Source organism: Sturnira hondurensis, unplaced genomic scaffold (assembly GCF_014824575.4).
Source record: "Sturnira hondurensis isolate 20B ecotype Veracruz unplaced genomic scaffold, ASM1482457v3 Scaffold0013994, whole genome shotgun sequence".
Lineage (NCBI taxonomy): Eukaryota > Metazoa > Chordata > Mammalia > Chiroptera > Phyllostomidae > Sturnira > Sturnira hondurensis.
The window spans coordinates 674,684-697,056 of NW_028086625.1; positions in this window are offsets into that span (position 1 = coordinate 674,684).

Here is a 22,373-nt window from a genome sequence, read left to right on the forward strand (position 1 = left end):
AAGAAAACTTCCTGGAATAATAAAAATTTTGAAACAATATACTGAGAGAGCACACCAGATTTCCTTCTGTTTCTGGCTAAGTTGGAGTAGCAGGACCAGATTTATCCTTCTACCTGAAACAACTAATATAATGATAAAATATATGAAACAATGGTTCAAAACATTGGACATCAAGCAATGAGTAACAGTGATCCTTGAGAACAGGGAAACAAATGAAGTAAGCCCTTCAAATGCTTCAGCCTGGATAGTTTCCAGTCACATTGCTGACAGAAGGAATCCAGGCAGAGCCCAGTGCTCTTCCTGGATTAAGGAGATGGACCTGAGAGTCCAAGGAGACCATGGCAGCTAGGGCACTAGAAAGGAGAGAGCTCCATAGAGGTGGAAAGACCTCCAGAGATCTACAGAAGGTACCTCTTGAATCTTTAGCTGAGTACTCCTCAGCTCATGCATGTGAGGAAACTATGCAAGGCTAAGGAAAGAACCACCAGAAAGGACTATAGGAAATAATCCCTGAAGTTCACAGAGGGCTGGGAATAGTTTCCAATCTTACTAGATGCAGTGGAAAACCTCATAATACACAGGGAATTGAGTAGAAGGCCAGTAGGGGGGTAAAATTATTCCTAGACTAAATGCTGCTCTGGTCCTGCCTAATAAAGCTTAAAAGCAGGACCTAAAAAAATCAAATTGTTCCCAGATAAATTAGCTGTGTCCCAGAATAAAGCTTTTGTATTCCTTGTCATAAAGATTTTTCTTCTGGCTGGTGAGTGGCGGGGGTGGGGGGGTTGCCTCCTGGATGCATGTTCCAAGGCAGTGAGGGAATAAGAAAGGCTGGTAAAAAAGTGCAACAAGTTTGTCAATACAAATCCCTGTCCTCTACAAACTGTGCCTCTGAGCAATCTGTGAATGAAGTCACCCTTATACTTGTCTAAAAGTAAAATATCCAGACCTAAGCAAAGTAAAATTCACAATGTCTGTCAACCAGTAAAAAATAACCAGGCATGCAATGAGCCAGGAAAATATAACATATAATTTGGAGAAATATAAATTAATTCAAATTGACCCAAAAATGACACAGATTATGAATAAATAGTGAAGAACATTAAACCAGTCATTATAACTCTATTCCAAATGTTCAAAAGCCTAAATTAAGCATATTAAATAGAGACATGGAAGATTCTTTAAAGCCCAAATAGAACTTTAAAGATGAAAACTATCTAAAATTTAAAAAATGCATGAGTGTAATTAATAGCAGATTAAACATTGAAGAAAAAAGGTTAGTGAATTTGCAGGCATAGTAGAAAATATCCAAACTAAAATGTAGACAAAAATACTTTAGGAATGAACAAGAGTACTAGCTCTGGGATAAATTCAAGAAGCCTAATATACATGTAGTCAGTGTCTCTAGGGGGCTGGGGTGGGGTGGGGTGGGAGAGATAAAGGAGATATTTGAAAGAGTGCATTGTGTACCTGATAATATCTGCCCAGAATGACCAGCACCGAATCATGTTCTCATAAAGTATTGGATGTTAAAGTTGAAGAAAAAATTTTGAGCATCTAGAAAATAATAGCAAGTGACCTATAAAGGTAAGAAAATCAGATCATCATCAGACTTTGATAGCAACCCTTTATGCCAGACTAAAGTAACATTTAAGATACACAGGAAAGAAAATGTTAGCCAAGAAATTAATACCAGGAAAAATTCTTTCAACTCTAAAGGACATAGACAAACAGTTATCACCATGCAAGAACTGAAAGAATATTGTCCTCATAAGTCCTTCCTCATGAATCTATTAAAGAGCAAGCTTCAGAAAACCAAAATGACTACAGAGTTTTTGACCTAAGGACTGGTAATAAGCAATAAACCAAGAATTAAGACTAATAACAGTTCAAAGAGAGAATTTAGTATGCAAGGACTCAGGTAATATAGATATAGTACAGTCATGAAAAAATTAGGAGAGAATAAGGGAAATATATTTCCGTTTAAAAACTATTCTTAATAAGTTTATCAGTAGTATTGGTATTAGCATTGCTATTCTCAGACTGAATAATATGGATTTCCAGAAAGGGGTTAACACAGCAGTTCTGAGACTGCTGTCCTTTGAAAGGCCTGCTCACAAGGTTTGCCATTGGCTGCAGTCTGAGAAGTTGATTTCAGGAGGGTTCCCACCATTCTCTATCTGATAGCAGGGCTCACTGTGTGAGCAGTGTGTTTTATGCTGAAAATCTCTTTCCTTCTGGGAATCTGAAGTATTAGTACATGCCCAGCAGAAGGTGCCTAGTGACTAAGTCCCAGTAAAAACTTTGGGCATTGAGTCTCTACTAAGCTATCTCACCTGGGTGTATAGTAAAAATTGATGTTAATTTTTATACGCGTCATTTCATCAGTCCTAGACAGAGATGATCCTGCTACAGAAAGCTGCAAAGGAAAAAGAAAAGTGTATGTGGATCGAAGCTCCCTTGTTTTTTGCTGCTGGTGGGTTGCCATTTCCACTCTGAGTCCTGAGACAAGAACAAGACCCCCATAACAAATGTTGGGTTTGTTTTTTGTTTTTGTTTTTTGTTTGGGGGTTGTTGGTTTTTTTTGCAAATTGGAGCCTCTGGAAAAAGGGGGACAACATATAAAGAGAGGCAATCTTCGGATAAAAATGGTACTTTTGTAGATCCAAAACCCAATGTGCTAATGTGCTATTGTTGAAACAAAGTGCTTGGCAGTAGAAGCTGCTGATTTTCCAGTCATATACTCATATTTTTGAGTGAGTCTGTTTGGATGCTAAAACTGATGAGATAAGGGCTTTTAGGAAAGCCTTGCCTTTCACTTGAGAACACGGTTGTCTGGCTCTTCCTTGTCTTAACTTTGCTGCTACTGGAAAAAAAAAAGCCACTGGCTTTAAAAAATTTTTGTTTTTCAATTACAGTGTACATTCAATATTATTTTGTATAGGTTTCAGGTGTACAGCATAGTGGTTAGACAATCACATACTTTACAAACTGGTGCCACCTGATATTTCAAGTACCCACCTGGCACTGAACATAGTTACTACAATATTACTGTCTTTTAAAAAGGATCTTGGATTCACACTAATTACCCCGGCCTGACTCTACGCTGAAACCTAAAACTGTGTTCTGCAGCTGTTTCAGCCTCACTGTGAGCTGTATTCCATTGAAAGCACATGTATCTCACAGAATAGGACTCAGATTCTGGAACAGTTGCCTACTTAAGAAATCTTCCTCAGGGCCATGAACTATGAAAATATAACAGATGATGAGTGCATAAGGTATTTGAACATCACACAAGTGCTAGCGAGAAAGGGCTTGTATACTTACTTGAGCTGCTGATCTGCTTCATATTTCTGATAGAGACTAATTGTGTGGCTAACTTGTGGTTCCTGTTGAGCTCTGCAAAGTGGGAAGGACATCACTGGGTGTATGACCCCTTCACCTACTCCCCACAGATCAGGCTCCTCACCCCTTATTATTGCAGAAGGCTCACTGTCGTTGACTTGATGTGTTTAACTTTCCAGATTACTTGTAGTTTCTACCAATGAACTGATAGCCTAACTCTACTTCCCTCAACACTATTACTAGACACGCTTTTGCAAGGCATCAGAATATTAAATGCAGCTGTCCCCTGCAAAGGATTGATTTTTGTTTAGGCTGATCACTGGGGAAATGATCAGGACCAAAAGAGTAGGAAGTTATATAAATCCATTTTGGGAAAAAAAAAGGCAAGTTCAGGATTCTTCCTGACGAGTTCCTGCACATGGCATGCCTGTCTCTCTGGTTACATTGTATGAAAATATTTTCCTGGACCCTGGCTGGTGTGAGTAAGTAGTTGAGTGCCAGCCTGCGCATCAAAGGGTCGCCAGTTTCATTCCAAGTCAGGGCACATGCCTGGGTTGTGGGCCAGGTCCCCAGTGAGGGGCACCCAACAGGCAACCACACATTGATGTTTTTCTCCATCTCTTTCTCCCTTCCTTCCCCTCTCTAAAAAAATAAGTAAAATCTTAAAAATATATTTTCCTGGGAAAATACTTCTTTTCTTCTTGCATACAACCCTTCCCAAAAAAGGTCTGGAGGTGAATAAAATGATTGGGAAATGTGAGGTTTGATGGAGTGAGACACACTGGTATTGTAATCATGGAGCAAATTTTTTTAAATATTTCATTTTATTTTTTATTGTTGTTCAAATACAGTTGTCTCCATTTCCCCCCACCACTTTCCCCTGCACCACTCATCCCCTTCTCCCACCCTATATCCTACCCCACTTTGGCTTTGTCCACAGGTCCTTTATACATGTTCTTTGACAACCCTTCCCCTTCTTTCCCCTGTTATCTCCCTCCTCCTCTCCCCTCTGGTTACTGTAGTTTGTTCTTTATTTCCATGTCTCTGGTTGTATTTTGCTTGATTGTTTGTTTGTTGATTACGTTCCTCTAATTGGTGAGGTCATATGGTATTTGTCTTTCACCGTCTGGCTTATTTCACTTAGTATAATGCTCTCTAGTTCCATCCATGATGTTGTGAAGAGTAGGAGCTCCCTCTTGTTTCTGCTACATAGTATTCCATGGTATAAATGTACCATAGTTTTTTAAATATGTTTTATTGATTATGCCATTACAGTTGTCCCATTTCCCCCTTCATTCCCCTCCACTCTGCACACCCTCTCCCACCCACATTCCCACCTTTAGTTCATGTTCATGTGTCTTAAGTTCTTTAGCTTTTACATTTCCCATACTATTCTTGCCCTCCCCGTCTATTTTCTACCTACCATCTATGCTACTTATTCTCTGTACCTTTTCCTCCTCTCTCCTCCCACTCTTCTGTTGATAACCCTCCATGAAATTTCCATTTCTGTGGTTCTGTTCCTGTTCTAGTTGTTTGTTTTTGTTTTTGTTTTTGTTTTAGATGTGGTTGTTAATAAGTGTCAGTTTGCTGTCCTTTCACTGTTCATATTTTTTATCTTCTTTTTCTTAGATAAGTCCCTTTAACATTTCATATAATAAGGGCTTGGTGATGATGAACTCCTTGAACTTGACCTTATCTGAGAAGCACTTTATCTGCCCTTCCATTCTAAATGAAAGCTTTGCTGGATAAAGCAATCTTGGATGTAGGTCCTTGCATTTCATGACTTGGAATACTTCTTTCCAGCCCCTTCTTGCCTGTAAGGTGTCTTTTGAGGAATCAGCTGATAGTCTGATGGGGGGTCCTTTGTAGGGGACTGTCCCCTTATCTCTTGCTGCTTCTAGGATTCTCTCCTTCATTTTAATCTTGGCTAATGTAATTATGATGTGCCTTGGTGTGTTCCTCCTTGAGTCTACCTTCTTTGGGACTCTCTGAGCTTCCTGGACTTCCTGGAAGTCTATTTCCTTTGCCAGATTGGGGAAGTTCTCCTTTATTATTTGTTCAAATAAGTTTTCCACTTGTTGCTCTTCCTCTTTCCCTTCTGGTACCCCTATAATTCAAATATTGGAATGTTTAAAGATGTCCTGAATGTTCCTAAGCCTTTCCTCATTCTTTTGAATTCTTGTTTCTTCATTCTTTCTGTTTGGTCATTTTTTTCTTCCTTCTGGTCCACTCCCTTGATTTGAGTCCCAGTTTCCTTTCTATCACTATTGGTTTCCTGTGCATTTCCCTTTATTTCAGCCTTCATTTGTACCTGTTAGTTTAGCCTTCATTTGTACCTCTAACTTGTGACCAAATTCAACCAATTCTGTGTTCATCCTGATTACCAGTGCTTTGAACTGTGCATCTGATAGGTTGGCTATCTATAGGGTCACTTAGTTGTATTATTTCTGGAGCTTTGATCTTTTCTTCTGTTTTGGCCATTTTTTTGTCTTGTTGCGCCTGTTACATAGTAAGGGGTAGAGTTTTAGGTGTTCACCAGGGCAGGGCAACCCACGTAGCTGGGTTGTGAAGCTGTATGTGGGGGTAGGGTCCGAGAGGGAAAAATGGTGCTTCCTCTGTTCTCTGTCGAACCTCAGTCCCTTCTGCCACTTCCCTCAGGCAAACTGGGCCTTTCTGGTGCTGATTGCCATGTGGGTGGGCTTGTATGCATTTTAGGACCCTGTGGGTCTTTCCCACAAACTCTCCTGTGAGGCTGGGAGTCTCTCCCTGCCCCTCAACCCCCACAGGTTTTCAATTGGTGTTTTGATGCTTTATTTCCTGATGCTGGGACCCTGGGTTTCTCACCTGGGTTTCTCGGTCTGTCTTGCTCCCCAGCTATCTGCGTGTGAATGTGGGACTGCTGCCAGGTCAGCCAGCCACCTAGCATGTGGTGCCCTGCTTCACAGTCGCCACCTCTCAGGGTCTGCCTGTTTCCACCCTGTGCCCGGGGTCTGCCAGCCACCGCCTGCCCACCCAGCTTTCTCCTGCTGCGTCTTGCCCACACGCCCTGTGTCACCATTTCCTGTGCTGTGACCCCTCTCTGCATGGCTGCCCAACTCTGCCCTGCCTACCAGTCTGGATGAATGTGTCTATTTCAGCTCCTTGGCTGTCCGAATTCCATACAGTTCAATTTTCTGTCAGTTCTGGTTGTTATTTTGCTTTTAAATTTTTGTTGTCATTTTGGTTGTGCGAGGAGACACAGTGTGTCTACCTATGCCTCCATCTTGGCCAGAAGTGTACCACAGTTTTTTGATCCATTAATTTACTGGTGGGCACTTAGGTTGCTTCCAGCACTTGGCTATTGCAAACTGTGCTGCTAAGAACATTGGGGTGCACAGGTTCTTTTGGATTGGTGTTTCAGGATTCTTAGGAATCCTGGCAGTGGAATTTCTGGGTCAAAAGGCAGCTCCATCTTCAGATATTTGAAGAAATTCTATATTGTTTTCCACAGTGGTTGCGCCAGTCTGTATTCCCACCAACAATCTACTAGGATTCCCTCTCTCCACAATCTTGCCAGAACTTAGTGTTTGTTTATTTGTTTTTGATGGGCATTCTGACTGTTATGAAGTGATGTCTCATTGTGACTTTAATTTGCATCTCTCTGATGGCTAGTGATGCTGAGCATCCTTTCATATGTCTGTGGGTTCTCCATATGTTCTGCTTGGAGAAGTGTCTGTTCAGGTCCTTTGCCCATTTTTTAATTGGATTGTTTGTCTTCCTGGAGTGTAGTTGTGTGAATTCTTCATATATTTTGAAGACCAAACCCTTGTCTGAAGTATCATTGGGAAATATATTTTTCTATATGGTTGGCTCCTTTTCATTTTGCTGTTTTCTTTAGCCATGCAGAAGCTTTTTTATTTTGATGATGTCTCATCTCTTTATTCTTTCCTTTATGTCCCTTGCTCTAGGGTACATTTCGGTGAAAATATTGCTACCTGAAATATCTGAGATTTTCCTGCCTATATTCTGCTCTAGGACTTTTATGGTGTTGCAACTTATGTTTAAGTCTTTTATCCATCTTGAGTTGATTTTGGTGTATGGTGTAAGTTGGCAGTCGAGTTTCATATTTTGCAAGTAGCTGTCCAGATCTCCCAACACCATTTATTGGTGGATAAATAAATGGCTTCTACCCACTTTGTTGAATGTTAATTGACCATAAAGACATAGGTTTATTTCTGGGTTCTCTATTCTGTGCTATTTATCTATGTCTCTGATCTTATGCTAGTACCAAACAGTTTGGATTACAGTGGCCTTATAATATAGTTTGATGTCAAGAGTTGTGATTCTTCTTACATTGTTTTTCTTTCTCAGAATTGCTTCAGCTATTTGGGATCATTTATGATTCCATATAAATTTTTCAAATGTTTGTTCTATGTCTGTGAAGTATGTCATTGGTATTTTAATAGGGATTGCATTGAATCCATAAATTGCTTTGGGTAGTATGGACATTTTGATGATGTCAATTCTTCCAATCCATGAACATAATATATGCTTCCATTTACTTGTGTCTTCCTCAATTTCTTTCTTCAGAGTTGTGTAGTTATCTGAGTACAGGTCTTTTACCTTCTTGGTTAGGTTTACTCCTAGGTACTTTATTTTTCTTGTTGCTATAGCAAATTGGATTTTTCTTCTGATTTCTGTTTTTGATATTTCATTGTTGGTATACAAAAATGCCTTCAATTTCTGAATATTGACTTTGTATCCTGCTGCTTTGACAAATTCACTTATTAGATTGAATAGCTTTTTGATGGAGTCTGTAGGATTTTCTATGTGCACTGTCATGTCATCTGCAAACAATGACAGTTTTACTTCCTCATTTTCAATTTGGACACCTTTTATTTCTTTTTCTCGTCTGATTGCTGTGGCTAGGACTTCCAATACTATGTTGAATAGAAGTGTTGAAAGCAGACATCTTTATCTTCTTCCTGATCTTAATTGGAAAGCTTTTAGTTTTTACTCATTAAATATGATATTGGCTGTAGGTTTTTCATATATAGCCTTTATTACAATGAAGTGTGCTCCCTCTACTCCCACTTTGCTGAGTGCTTTTATCATAAATGGGAACTGTAGCTTATCAAATGTTTTTCTACATCTGTTGATATTATCATGTGATTTTTGTCTTTTGTTTCATTTATGTGAGGTATTATGTTTATTGATTTGCAAACACGTACCATCCTTGGATCCCACCAGGTGAATCCCACTTGGTCATGGTGTATGATCTTTTTAATGTATTGCTGGGTGCAGTTTGCCAATATTTTGTTGAGGATTTTAGTGTCTATGTTCATCAGTGATATTGGCCTGAAGTTTTCTTTCTTTGTTGTGTCTTTATCTGAATTTGAGATTATGATGATGCTGGGCTCACAAATAGAGTTTGGGGGTCTTCCTTCTACTTGTATTTTTTGGAATAGTCTGAGAAGGATAAGGGTTAGCTCTTCCTTAAATGTTTGGCAAAATTCTCCTGTGAAACTGTCTAGTCCAGGGCTTTTGTGTACCAGGAGTTTTTTTATTGCTGCTTCAATTTCACCAGCTGTTATAGGTCTGTTCATAGAACAGAATCAGGAAGGTTTTCTGCTTCTTCTTGATTCAGTTTTGGAAGAATATATGTTTCTAGAAATTTGTCCATTTTACCCAGGTTTTCAAATTTATTGGCATATAGTTCTTCATAGTAATTTCTTACAATTCTTTGTATTTCTGTGGTATCAGTTGTAATTTCTTCTATTTCATTTCTGATTTTATTTATTTGGGTCCTCTCCCTTTTTTTCTTGATGAGTCTAGTTAAAGGCTTGTTGATTTTGTTTATCTTTTCAAAGAACCAACTCCTAGATGAGAAAAAAAAATTAAAAGCCTGTGGAGATGCCAGGGAGTACAGAGGGTATTAATGATCTTTGTTTTTCTGAACTGTTCCTAGACACTTTGCCCTCTTCCTGGAGAAAAATGACCCATGGTGTTTTATTTTGAAGTTGCTGTAAGCACATTGAATTCAAACTGACTGTAGATCACACCTGACAGAGCTTGACAATGAGGCAGCAGGGGTGGCACCAGCCCCACCTCTTTTCGCACAGAGCACTTCTGTATGTTGTCTACACTCATGAGGGTGATGATGGAAGCCATATTGAAGAAAACTGACTGCTTTCAGGTAGTCTCTCTGAAACCAAAGACTAAACAATTATTTGGTTGGATTGGGTGGGAGGGTGCATAGTGAGAGGTGTCACTGGGGGCTCTGTTAACCTGTGCAGCCTAATATTTGTCCTGCTCTGGTTATCCTCACAATTATTAATTGACCTCTGTTTCCAGGGTTGCCACCTGTGCCCTCTGGGACTTCACTTGCTGTGTGTGCATTCCCTGACTATGCCAACACTGCCTCAGCCTAGAAGGCTTTCTGATCAATTTCCACTTACTGACCAGAGTATACTGTGCCTCAATGGATGCTGTGAGCCAGGTAAAAGGGGTTAACATAGAAATTTGAGGATGAACCTATCTGGCTTTCTAAGATAGATCTTTGTAGTTAATGAAATTTGTTTCAACTGGTGAAATCTAAGGCCCCTGTAGGGTATAACTGAGGTCAATACTGTAGATGGGGCCCCTGAAAAGGTGGTCCAGTGGGTTGGATGTCATCCTGCAAAGTGAAATGTCACTGGTTTGATTTCCCATCAGGGCACGTGCCTAGATTATGAGTTCAGTCCCTGGTTGGGGTGCAAAGAAGAGGCAATCAGTCAATGTTTCTCTCTCACATTGGTGTTTCTCTCCCTCTCTTCCTCCTTTCCCCTCTACCTAAAAAATACTACAGATAAGTCTCACCTGATGCAGGAGGCCTACTGTGAATTTTGCTGTAGAGTTGCCTTAGTCAAGGCCCAAGGGGTCAACTATCAAGAAAGGGGTTAAACGAGCCAAACTGAGACTGCTGTCCTTTGAAAGTCTTGCCTGCAAGGTTGGCCCTTGGATGGGAACTTGAATATGAGGAGTGTTTCCACTATTCCTTAACTGATGACAATGGCTCATTGTGCCCAGACTTTGTGCGAACAGTGTATTTTATGCTGATTATCTGCTTTCATTCTAAGAGTCTGGAATTTTGGTATATGCTAGGCAGAGAGTGTCTAGTGACCATCCCCATCAAAAACCTTGGGCCCTGAGTCTCTAATGGCTTCATTGGGTAGCAATATCACATTATCTGTTGCTACATTTTTGTTGCTAGGAAACAGCCAGCTCTGCCTGACTTACTGTGGGAGGGAAACAACATAAAGAAGCCTGTGTGTGGCTTCCTTCAGACTCTGCATGTGTCTTTTTCCCTTGATGGTTTCATTGCATATCCATGTGCTGTTATAACCTTAACTGTGAGTACAAATATATGCTCAATCACTCCTTCTAGTGAGTCACTGAATGTGAGGTGGTCTTGGGCACCCCTAACATAGTGGTATTCTAATTCTATCATCTCCTATTGTCTTTAACAACCTGTATTTTTAATGTGGAATAAAGGAGATACAGATAGAAAAAACCTATACTCCTGAATTTGAATTGGAAGTAGTGCAATCTCATAAGGTAGCTTATTTTAAAAAAAGAATGTATGTGTGTACATGTGCACTTTCTAGCTCTGTCTGCTGAAGAAGCCTAGAAACAGTGACCAATTTAGTAGTAATGAGCAACACAGGGATCCAGATTGTAAAAAATAAAGACCTAGTATTTTTTTGTGAAAAATTGCTGATTCCAGGCCTGGGACTGGAAATGTAAAGATTATCCTGGAATCTTGTCATCATAACAGATGATAAGAAAGCTGTGAAGGCCTAGTAGGGTCATGGCTAAAGGATCTGGGAGCCAGCTTCAGCAGTGTCCCACTGGTCACAAGTGAGACAAGACAACCTGAGCTCTAAGAAGATAATTGCAATTTCATTGAAACCCATCTAAGATGTTTAAATCAATGAATTCACAATGATCTGGTGACTTTTTGAGGATTATAGGAAACCAAGTCAGTTTCCTGAAAACTGGTACTTAAAGGGAAACCAATAAAACATTTATCCTGCTTATATGAACTGAGGCATTGGTAACAAAATAACAGATGAGTGAAAGCATCTCTATAAAAGTATTTCAATTAATAAACAAAAAGAATTGTTAGAATTTGAATATCACTATTTTGCAACCACCAATGAATGGATCTAGGCATTGAACATCTAAGCTGCTAACATTACAAAAAGAATGACAAGACATTATGTGCCCCCTAATGAGAAGACATGCTACTACCTTCAGTTTGGCTAAAGAGATCAAACTGGAACCTGATATGGCCTCTGCATCCAGCTGTCAATTTGCAGGAAACAGTACAGAGAAATATGTTCAACTGCTTGTGAAAAAACATATATATCTGGTTCCTGGCAGAAAGCTCTTAAAATCCTTGTAATTTCCTAAGTAATAAGAGCACTAGCAGCGTCTTTTGTTCTAGTATTTGGTCCTTGACCCCAGTTCCTGACACAGAGTTCTTAAATCCTTTGGAATTTCCTGGGTAACAGAAGTGTCTTTTGTTCTAATAAGATGACTCTGGGTGGTCTCATGAATGGGGCTGGTAAGAAGAGAGACCAAGCCATGATTAGAAGCTTGGAATTTTTAGCTTCACGCCCCATTCTCCTGTGAAGGGTGGAAATGAAGTTAATGATCTATTACACCTACTTGACAAAGCCTCCATGAAATCCCAAAGCATGGGGTTTGGAGAGCTTCCAGGTTGGTGAACATGTGGGGGTGCTGGGAGAGAGGCAAGGTGTATTTAGAGAAGCACATACCTTGCCCTACATATCTCTTCCATCTGGCTCTTCACTTGTATCTTTTTTAAAAGATTTTATTTATTTATAGAGAGGGGAAGGGAGGGAGAAAGAGAGGGAGAGAAACATCAATGTGTGGTTGCCTCTCATGTGTCCTGTGCCCCCTACTAGGGACCTGGCGTGCAACCCAGGCATGTGCCCTAGACTAGGAATCGAACCGGTGACCCTTTGTTCAATCCACTCAATCCACTGAGCCACCCTAGCCCAGGCTGTATTTTATTTTTTAATAAAAATATTCAAGTTCTGGGCCATTTTTCCTTATTATAGAGAATGTTTCTCTTAAATGCCCAGTCATTATCTATTTAGATTTCATTTTATGCATATATTGCAAGAGTCATTGCTGATACTCTTCTCTTATTTTGAGATTTCTGTTCTAAGGTTAAAGAATTTTGTGGTATGTTTTTCTCAAGCCCAGATCATTGACAGTAAATTCTCTACAGTCGTTGTCTAAAAATATCTTTGCATTGACTTATAGGAATTTTCATATTCATCTTTAAGATAAAGTGAAAATGAAATAACTTGTTTCTATTCTCACACCTAAAAAGAGGAAGAACTAGAATTAAAACTTGTTAATTTTATACAGAATTTCATGGTATTTCCAACATTTCATCATTACTGAAATATAGGGTCAATTTTTACTGAACTTTGTATACTGTATCTAGCACTGTGGCCTATATCAAGTGTCCACATGATATATTTGCCAAGTAAATTTAAATTTTTTAAATGTAAAAATTGTTATAAAATACACTTAACATTAAATGTACCATCTTAACCATTTTTGAGTGTACACTTCAGTAGTGTTAAGTATTTTCATATTGTTGTGCAACTGATCTCCAGAACTTTTTTGTCTTGCAAATCTGAAACTCTGTCCCCTTTAATCACTAAACTTTCCATTTTCCTCCTCCTCCATTTCCTAGAAACCACCATTCTACTTTCTATTCATAGTAATTTGACTACTCTAGGTACCTCATATACCTGGAACCATTATAGTATTTGTCCTTTTGTGACTGGCTTATTCCACTTAGCACAGTGTACCCAATTTGCACAGTGTACCCAATTTGCCCACCCAGTAAAAATTTTTTTAAATCTTTGTAATTTGGAAAATTTCAAACATACATAAAATAAAAGAATGGCATAATGAGCTCCTAAGAACTGTTACCCTGCTCTAACAATTATCATCAATTTGCTGTTTTTATTTTATATATTTTGTGAGTTGTTTATATTAGAGTTTTCCCCAACATTTTATTATGCAAATTTTCAAACATTGAGGAAAGTAGAAAGAATTGTGCAATGAATACCCATGTATCTATCATCTAGATTACAAAATAGGATTTTGTATCCTGTCTGGTGTGACTCATTGGAGCATCATCCCATACACCAAAAGGTTGCAGGTTTCATTCCAGGTTGGGGCACGTGTGGAAGGCAACCAATTGATGCTTCTCTCCTATCATTGTCTCTCTCTCTCTCTCTCTCTCCCTCTCTCCTTCCACTGTCTCTAAAATCAATAAACACTAAAAAAAGAAACCAGAAGTATCTTTGAAAAAAGATTTCATTATATTTACTTTATAAATAGTTTGCTTTAGCTCAAACTATTTACTTTATAAATAGTTTGCTTTAGCTCTATAACATTTTGTTATATTTGCTATATCTCTATCTCTCATCCCTCTAGCCACCAATCCATCTTAATGGATGTGAACTTAATACTTGTAAATGTCAGTTGTAAATGACCCCATGTCATTGGGAATGGGAAGAGACTCAGATCAGATGTCTCAGTAGACATCAGCAGTGGCAAATGCATGCTAATGGCATGACTGGGAATGCCAGGTTCTATGGGAAGTGGTTCATACACATGCCTTCAGGGCAGGCCTAAGAGGTAGGTGTCTTATGTTGTCTTACACATAGGGAAATAGACCTAGAGAGGTCAGCACAGCGAGGAACTCACATAGTGGTCAAGAGCTAGGATTCAAATCCAGGCCCTGCTGTGTGTACTGATCCTCTGGGTCCAACTCTGTTCTGCTCACAGGGAGACCCACACTTGCTGCCCCGGTATGAGTACCAGAAGTACTGGGAGACCCTGGTAACAGTCTTTGCTCACTGTCCAGGATGGAGGTACCCAAGCAGAAACTCATTCATCCCTAGCACAAGGCAGGACAATGGGAAAGCAATAGAAAGAGCAGGAAGGAACTGAGAATGGAGCCTCTGAGTGACAAGCCCTGAGTTTTGTGTTCCCATGCCCAGGTGTGGCCTTCATCATCATCAGATATCCCCAGATAGTGGGTTTTGATAGTGGCATGGGAGAGTGCCTGTCCACACCCAGGCACAGCCTGACTAAGCCTGCCAATGGTGAGGTGAGGTTGCTCCTGGCAAGCCTTCCACTAGGTAACTGGGGGGAAAGGCTTGTCTTGAAGATACCAGCTCCCTGCTCCCTCTCCTCTAGCAGCCCTCCCATATCTCAGGGAAGGCTAGCACAGATGCTCTCATCACAGCACTGTCCTGTCACATCGACCGTCTTTCTCATTAATCCATGAGCTTTTCAAGAGGTGAGGACACACTTCATTCCCCCTTACAGTCCTAGGGCCCTCTATGGTTATGGCCCAAAATGGCTCCCTTAATCAAAGCAAAACCTGAAAGTCCTGTGCTCCAGCCCCAGAATCAGAGGAACCAGTAAGTGGCAAGTGCAGAGGGGTGGTGCTGGTGTCCAATGCATGCTCTGGTTGTCCTTGCTGGCACCACATCTACCTGCCACAAGTGGACCTGGACTCTGCCAATGGCCCTGCTCAGTCAGGGAAATAGCAGGGTGAGTGAGGTACCATCACTCACAAACTGGGACAAGGGAGGGATAAAGTGGATTTCATCAGCTCTAAAGCTACACCTGCAGAGTTATGCAGCAGCCCTCACAGAAGGGTTTCATCTGCTTTCCCTACTTCAATTTCAACTGAGGATACCAAGGAGACCAAGAAGAAATGACAGGCTGAAGGCCTCATCCAGGAAAGGGAAGAGTTACTTCCCTTGGTTACTGCTGAGTTACCTACCCCAGCTGCCTTCTTTTTGGAGCAGTAGGTGGACTCTGGATTCTACCAGTGGTTACACTGGCCTTCACCACTAGTTAGGGGGCCCAGATCTAACACTACCTTTTTTTTAGAAACATATTTTTAAAGATTTTATTTACTTATCTTTAGAGGGGAAGGGAAGGAGAGAGGGAGAGAAATATCAGTGTATGGTTGCCTCTCGTGTGTCCCCTGCTTGGAACTGGCCTGCAACCCAGGCATGTGCCCTGACTGGGAATCGAACCATGATCATGTGGTTCGCAGGCCCAAGCTCAGTCCACTAAGCTACACCAGCCAGAGCTCTAACATTACCTTTTTATACCCACAAGGAAAACTATGGGAGAGTGAGGATGGACCCCCTCCCACCCACCACCACTTCTACCACCTGAGAAGCCTGCTCTTGGCATTTGTGCATTTAGTTTCACAAATTTGATGAAGGCTAAGTAGGGCATACATTTGGGAAGATGCCCCAAACTTTACTCTCAAGGTTCCCCCTGAGGGGAGGTTAGTTCTCAGCTGCCTGCTCCTCTGGGTTCCACTCCCCAGGCCAGAGAGCAGTGCTGGCATCCCAACCTTGGTGCGTGCTGGGTTACGGGGACAGCCAAGCTAATACAGGGCAGGTCCTTGCAGCCCGTGGTGGGGCATGGCCTGGTTATGGGGCTCACTCCTCATTGTGATGGGCTTTGCCAGACAGTTGGAAGCACTGGGTCTCATTAGTCCTCAGGGTTTTCTTGATAGAGTCCTGGACTCATTGGGGATGTTTTTGCAACTATGCATGCTGTGAAGTTTCATTCTGGGAGACAAGAGATCCTCCACTCTCCCAGCACCTCCATGTGTTCAGCAACCTGAAAGCTCTCCAAACCCCATACTGTTAGGATTTCATGGAAGCTTCCTTACACAGGCAAGATCAATCATTAACTCCATTTTCAGCCTCTCTCCCCTCTATGAAGAATGAGGAACAGGGCTGAAAATTCCAATTTTCCAATTATGACATGGTTTTTTGGTGATAAGCCCCCATCTAAGAGCCATCCAGGAGCCCACCCAGAGTCACCTCATTAGAACAATAGACAGTCCTGTCACCCAGGAAATTACAAGGGTTTCAAGAGCTTTGTGTCAGGAACTGGTATCAAAGATCAAATGTTAGAACAAAAGATGCTTTTAATGCTCTTATCACTTAAGAAATTACAAGTTTTCAGAGCTTTGTTCCAGGAACCAGGGGCAGAGACCAAAATATATTTTCTATTACCTCACATCATTGCAAATCACATGTTAGCAAGTGCTAACACTGAGATTCAAATCCAGATACTCTGGCTAGAATCCATTCTTTCAAATAATAAAAATGTGTTTATTCACTCTTTTGTCTTGAAGAAATCTCTCCTGCAGCTTTCTGACAATTAGGACTGATGATCTTGCACTTCACCATCCACTTGGATCCTAGAGTACATGCCAGAGGTCACAGCTGTGTGTCAGTTTACTGGATATTCTTCCAGACCACTTTCTATGCATTTATATATATATAGTACATAGAAAAATATATAATTTATTTTTGGTTTTTCCTTTTATAGGGATATTCTTTATTAGGGTAACATTGGTTAATAACATAATATAAATTTCAGGCATATATCTCTGTACTTATAAGAATATTCTTGCCCTGCCTGGTGTAGCTCAGTGGATTGAGTGCCGGCCTGTGAACCATAGGGTTACCAGTTCACTTCCTAGTAAGGGCACATGCTTGGGTTGTAGGCCAGGTCCTCAGTTGGGGGGCATGTTTGGGGCAACCACACATTGATGTTTCTCTCCCTCTCTTTCTCCTTCCCTTCTCCCTCTATCTAAAACTAAATAAATGAAATATTTTTATTTTTCTAATGTTTCAAAAAATTAAATATTTTTAAAAGAATATTCTTATTTTTCTACAAATTGCATTTCTAATTAAAAATAAAGCTTGAAATAAATATGGGCTACAGGGATTTCCATACTGACACATGTAAACCTGCTTGTGTTACTCAGAATAATGATGCCCTCAAAGATATCTACATTCTAATTTCTGAAACCTAGGAATATGTGACCTTATGTGGCGAAAAGGACTTTGCAGATATGACTAAGTTAATTATCTTTTTTTAAAGATTTTATTTATTTATCTTTAGAGGGGAAGGAGAGAGGGAGAGAAATATCAGTGTATGGTTGCCTCTTGTGTGTCCCCTGCTGGGAACTGGCCTGAAACCCAGGCATGTGTCCTGACTGGGAATCAAACCATTATCCTTTGGTTTGCAGGACTGAGCTCAATCCACTGAGCTATACCAGCTAGGACCATAATTATCTTTTTTAAAGGTTTTATTTATTTATTTTTTAGAGAGGGGAAGAGAGGGAGAAAAAGAGGAAGAGAAACGTCAGTGTGTGGTTGCCTCTCAAGTAGCCCCCACTGGGGACCTGACCCACAACTCAGGCATGTGCCCTGACTGGGAATTGAACTGACAACCTTTTGGTTCACAGTCCAGCACTCAATCCACTGAGCCACACCAGCCAAGACTAAGTGAATTGTCTTAAAATAGGGAAATTATCCTGACTTACCTGGGTGGGTACAATGTAATCACAAGGGTACTTAGAAGAGGAAAGGAGAAGGGTCAGAGGAGAGAGAGAGACAGACAGACAGACAGAAAGAGATTGTAATGCTGCCATCTTTGAAGATGGAAGATGGGGGCCATAAGCTAAGTAATGCAGATGACCTCTAAAGGGTAAAAAAGGCAAGGAGAAGAATTCTTCCCAAGAGGCTCTAGAAGGAATGTAGCCCTGCATATACCTTGATTTTAGCCCAGTGGACCAAGTAGAATCTGTGACCTTCAAAACTGTAAGATAATAACTATGTACTGTTTTTTTATTAGTGGAAAGTTGTATTTCTTTCTTTTAAAAAATTTATACCCTCTTCTACCTCCCCCCACCTCCCTTCCCCTCAGGTAATCACCATGCTGTTGTCTATGTATACGAATTTTTTGTGTTTGGGTTTTTTTGGGGGGGGGCCAATCAGTAGATGACTGAATTTTTAAAAACTGTGGAACATTTACATAGTGGAATACTACTCAGTTGTGAAAAAGGAAATTTTACCCTTTACAACAACCTGAATGGATCTAGAGAACATTATGCTAAGTGAAATGATCCAGTCAGAGAAAGACAAGTATCATATGATTTCAGTCATATATGGAATCTTTTTTTTCCAATTTTTTATTTAATTATTTTTCAAGTACAGTTTTCTGTCTATTACTCCCCATATATAGAATCTAATGAACAATATATACTAACAAACATAATAGAAACAGACTCATAGAGAAAAGACTGAGAGCTGTCAGAGGAGACGAGGGTTACCGGACTGGGTGAAAAAGGTGAAAGAATTAAATTTTGTACTGTTTCAAGCCACAAACTTTGCAGTAATTTATTACAGTTTATTAATTGTAGTAAATTTATTACAGTTGTACAGTTGTTTATTACAGTTGTAATAAATTTATTACAATTTATTAATTTATTAGCAACAAGAATATCTTACCTTATCATTTTTAACTGCTACATTCTCAGGACTCCCTGGATCTGTTCTCTGTCCCTATATTTTGTTTAGTTTTGTTTTTTGTTTGTTTGTTTTTCACCAGAATGTCATATAAATGGAGTCATAAGGAAAATTTGCTCTGAATCTGGCTTCTTTCACTCAGCATAATACTTTGAGATTCATCTATGTCGATGCATGTATCAATGGTTCATTTCTCTGCATTGCTAAGTAGTATTCTGTTACATGAATATATCACAATTTGTTTATACATTTACTCTTTGAAGGACATTTGGGTTGTTTTCAGTTTGAGGCAGTTACGAATAGAACTACTATAAGCATTCAAGTACAGGTTTTGATGTGCATGTAAGTTTTCATTCCTCTGTGGCAGAGGCCAGGAAACTATAGCCCATGAGCCCAAACCAACCTCCTGCCTGTTTTAAGTTTTGTTGGAAGCAGCTACACTCATTTGTGCATGTATCGGTTGCTTTCCTGCTATATAACAGCAGAATTGGGTAGTTGTGACAGAGACTGTATGGTATACAAAGTCTAAAATATTTACTGCCTGGCCATTTACAGTAAAATTTTACCGACTGCTCAAGTTTATAAGCCATTTTATGGAGTGATTTTTACCAAGTTCTTCCCTCTGGGGAAAAAGGTAGGTCCTTCCTACTGGGACCACAGCTCCACCTACTGGAGAGGAAGATTATCCTTCCTCAGGGCTTTGGCTCCTTCAAGGTCTCCTTTGACCACTGCCATGCCACCCTGAGATTGTTTTAAGAGTCTGGGCACAGATTAGAGAAAATAAAAGTAAAATAGCGAGAGATTTCTGTCCCAGCTGGTGTGGTTAAGTGGATTGAGTGCTGGCCTATGAACCAAAGGGTCACTGGTTCAATTGCCAGTCAGGGCACATGCCTGGGCTGAAGGCTATTTCCCCAGTGGGGGACACACAAGAGGCACCCACACATCGATGTTTCTCTCCTCTTTCTCCTCCTCTTTCCCTCTCTCTAAAAATAAATAAAATCTTTTAAAAATAGTGAGAGATTTCCATATTCTCTGAGCATTAGGTGTTTTGTTTTCTCTCTTTCTTTTAAGCAGACATTCTAAGTATTACAGTTGTTAATTCAATGAAATTGTTTCCCAAGAGAATATTGACAGACCTATTAACTGGAGCTATTTACAAAGCCCCAATTAAACAACAAGATTAACAGGAGTCATTGTCACTTTTGAAGTTCTTTTTAAAGATTTTATTTATTGACTTCTGGCCAAGATGGAGGTGTAGGTAGATACACTGTGCCTCCTCACACATCCATAAGAAGGACAACAACAAATTTAAAAACAAAACAACAATAACTGACAGAAAATCGAACTGTATGGAAGTCCAACAACTAAGAGTTAAGGAAGAAACATTCATCCAGACTGGTAGGGGGGATGGAAACAGGCAGAGAGGACATGTGGCAAGGCAGAGGCTGGAGGACTGGGGTGGGCAAGATGGCAGGTGGCAGAGCTGTGGTCCCACATTCATGCATGGGTAAACTGGGAGGAACAACTTGGGAGCAAGACAGACTGTGCAGCCCAAGGTTCCAGTGCAGGGAAATAAAGCCTCAGAACCTCTGATTGAAAAAACCTTTGGGGGTTGCAGTGGTGGAAGAAACTCCCAGCCTCACAGGAGAGGTCATTAGAGAGGCCCACAGGGTCCTAGAACATACACAGACCCACCTACCCAGAATCAGTACCAGAAGGGCCCAATTTACTTGCGAGTAGTGGAGGAAGTGACTGAAAGCTGGCCAACAGCTGAGCAAGTGGCATTACTCCCTCTCAGACCCCTCCCCCACATACAGTGATGAAATGCAGCAACATGGGTTGCCCCACCCAGGCGAATATATAAGGCTCCACCCCTTACTAAGTAACAGGCATGTGGAAACAAAAAAAAATGGCCCAAATGAAAGAACAGATCAAAACTCCAGAAAAAATACAACTAAGCAATGAAGAGATAGCCAACCTATTAGATACACAGTTCACAATACTGGTAATCAGGATACTCACAGAAATGGTTGAGTATGGCCGCAAAATAGAGGAAAAGGTGAATGCTATGAAAAGTGAAATAAAGGAAAATGTACAGGGAACCAACAGTGAAGAAAAGGAAACTGGGACTCAAATCAACGGTTTGGAGCAGAAGGAAGGAAGAAACAACCAAACAGAAAAGAAGGAAGAAACAAGAATTCAAAAAAATGAGGAGAGACTTAGGAACCTCTGGGACAACTTTAAGCATTCCAATATCTGAATCATAGGGGTACCAGAAGGAGAAGAGGAAGAGCAAGAAATTGAAAACCTATTTGAAAACATAATAACAGAGAACTTCCCCAATCTGGCAAAGGAAATGGATTTCCAGGAAGTCCAGGGAGCCCAGAGTCCCAAAGAAGTTGGACCCAAGGAGGAACACACCAAGGCACATCATCATTAAGTTACCCAAGGTTAAAGATAAGGAGAGAATCTTAAATGCAGTAAGAGAAAAGGAGACAGTTACCTACAAAGGCGTTTCCATAAGACTAGCAGCTAATTTCTCAAAAGAAACTTTGCAGGGAAGAAGGAGCTGGAAAGAAGTATTCAAAGCCATGAAAGGCAAGGACTGGCATCCAAGATTACTCTACCCAGTAAAGCTATCATTTAGAATGGAAGGATAAGATACTTCCCAGATAAGATCAAATTAAAGGAGTTCATCACCACCACGCCCTTATTATATGAAATGTTAAAGGGACTTATCTACTCCTTTATGCACCTACTCCTAATGAGAATATGGGTGCTTTTTAGAATGCTTTAGGCTGTTTTGTTTGCTCTGACTATTTATAATTAACAAGATAAATTTATAAACAGAAAAAGTTATACATCTATTCACATTTTCTAAAAGGTATCCAAAAATCCTGCCAATAAAAATTATTTATAATTGTCCTATTTAATTGCTGGAGTCATTTTTCTCTTCAAAGGCTCTGCAATTACTTATCTTTGGTTTTCATATTAAAACCTTGTAGGAAGCTTTTATGTTGCATGGATCCCAAATCATATGTAGCCAATTTCTCTGCTTATGTCGGTCATGATGAGAACTGACAGTAAGGGGAAAGGGGTAACATGGGACTTAAAACCCTGGATTCTGGATCTGGGCAACAAATTTAAAAGCCAGTTTCATTTTGTAATAGCTTCTTTAACCTTAGAAAAGTTATGTAATCCCCATTTCATCACCTCTCAAACAGAAGTAATAATACCTACCTGACATGGCTGTCTTAAGGACTGAGTAAAACAGTGATAATAGCAGGTGAACTTTCACTGAGGGGCTCACATGAGCTAAGCAATTGGCTAAGGTCTTGATGAGAATAATCTCATTGAATTCTCAAGACGTGTGGTGGACATTATTATCTTCCCCATATGATAAGTGAGAAAACAGGATTAAAGCAGTCAATGCCTATATTCAAAGTTACACAACTAGTAAATGATTGAATCAAGATTAATCCACAGACAGTCTGTCTCCAGAGTTCCATGTTCTTAACAGTGTGCTTTCAGAAAGTCTATAAAACATACATGAGTTGGCAAGAGGTAAGTATTTAATAAATGGTCATGATT